This window comes from Nycticebus coucang, chromosome 3 (genome assembly GCF_027406575.1).
Source record: "Nycticebus coucang isolate mNycCou1 chromosome 3, mNycCou1.pri, whole genome shotgun sequence".
NCBI lineage: Eukaryota > Metazoa > Chordata > Mammalia > Primates > Lorisidae > Nycticebus > Nycticebus coucang.
Window position 1 is genome coordinate 95,870,738 of NC_069782.1, and position 2,002 is coordinate 95,872,739.

Genomic DNA, 2,002 nt, shown 5'->3' on the forward strand with positions numbered 1-2,002 from the left:
AGGTGTGTTGAGAGGGGGCGGTGCTCTAGGATCTTATCCCTGAGGGATCCCCACCTCATCTCTGTCAGAGGATGGCCGGATGGGAAGAGGGCTCGGTGTCTACCTGATCTCAATTGGCTTTGTACCTTCCCTGGTAGAAGAGACCTCACACTTTCCTAGCACAAGGGGCCTTGGGGTGTCTCCCATGCTAGGGTCAAAAAGTCAGGATCATGCCCAAGGACCTAGATTATGTCCTGGTAGCTACCAGGACTCCCATCCCAGGAGAGTTCTCTGGCTCCAGGGGCCTTGAGCCTGCACGAGATACCCTAGTAATAACACGATGCACTGACCCTTCCTCTTTTATAAACTTCCCTGCCCCAGGAGTGAGCGCTGAGAGCCCCTAGAGCCTGTAACTTGGATCAGGCCATCCATGTGGCACCCAGAATCCTGGCTCCTAGTGAGATGCACACCTTGATTCCCGATCTTTTACAACTCTAGCTGTCTTCTGTCCTTCAGCCTGGGGGTCACATAGGAAGTCAAGATCTGTCCGGGTCTAGCAACTCCCTTGGCAGCTCTGGCTAGGCTAGAGTGACCTGGGTGAAACTGTTATGCCCTCTCACTCCCCAGTCCTTGGTCCTTGACACCATCACCTCCTCTGTCACTCACTTATTCATGGTCTGTCCATTCAGACAGGAGTGGAATAAACACCCTCTCACACTCAGAGTTGTGCCAGGGACTCAGAAACATCAAGGAGAAGCTGTGGTCCCCAAAACAAGTTCATAGTTTAGCATGGGAAGCCAGATGAAGAACCAATGGTAACCTCAGGCGTGGTGTGACAGCTGTAGGTACTGAGTGGGGGGTCAAGGACTGGAGCTGAGCCCTGGAGGATGAGAAGAATTTGGAGAGGAGAGCAAAGACATCGCCAGTGGTGCTGGCAGTGCTGTGTGGGTGTCTGAGAGTGCCCCTTGGGTATCTAGGGTACCAGGGAGTGAGAGTTAGGGCAAAGCCTTAGGGGTGGCTGAGATGTACCAGCAGACGTTGTATGCACGTGTGTGTGTGTTCCAGGATAGGGATGTGCTGAGCCTGTTGTGTACTCCTGCACCAACCTGTTCTCTCTCTCTCTCCGTGTGTGTGCGCAAGGGTGTCTCAGGCTCTGAATGCCTAGTCAAGCTGGCTCCAACTTGTCAGAGATGCACAATGTCAAATTCCATCCATTCATTCATTCATCCCATAACAAGGAGTGTCTACCAAATACTAAGCCCTGAGCTGGCTGGAGGATGTAGGGTACAAGTCCTTGCCCCCAGACCACGCAAAGGTTGGTGGGTGAGAGCAAATACGAGCTATAATAACACGCACCGAGCCATGTTAGAGGCAGATCTACTTCTTAGGCTGCACAAAAATAATTCTCTCCAAAACGACTGTGGGGTAGTAGAAAAGGCTCCCCCCACCCCCGCCGCGCCTCTGAGACAGTCTCATATGTCGCCCTCAGTAGAGTGTGGTGGCATCACAGCTCACAGCAACCTCAAACTCTTGGGCTTAAGCAATTCTCTTGCCTCAGGCTCCCAAGTAGGTGGGACTATAGGTGCCCACCACAATGCCCTGGCTTTTTTGTTGCAGTTGTCATTGTTGTTTAGCAGGCCCTGGCGAGGCTAGAACCCTTCACAACTCTAGAACCCGCCAGTATGTGGCTGGCACCCTACTCACTGAGCTATGAAAATGCTTTACACTGGCGACCAAGGGCTCGAACTCCTACTCAGTGAGTAGGGCACCAGCCACATACACTGAGGCTGGCAGTTCGAGCCTGGCCGGGGCCAGTTAACCAACAATGACAACTGCAACAAAAAATAGCCAGGCGTTGTGGGGGGCGCCTGTAGTCCCAGCTACTTGGGAGGCTGAGGCAAGAGAATCATTTAAGCCCAAGAGTTGAAAGTTGCTGTGAGCCCAGAGTTTGAGGTTGTGTGAGCTGTGACGCCACAGGCACTCTACCAAGGCGACTTAGTGAGACTCTGTCTCAAATAAACAA

General features: G+C 52.6%; 1 protein-coding gene across 3 annotated transcripts in view; it reads right to left on the minus strand.

The window, feature by feature from the left end:
- Positions 1-2,002, minus strand: part of CDH23 (cadherin related 23) — a 419,225-nt gene that overhangs the window by 41,076 nt on the left and 376,147 nt on the right. The gene's annotated exons all lie outside the window — the stretch shown is intronic.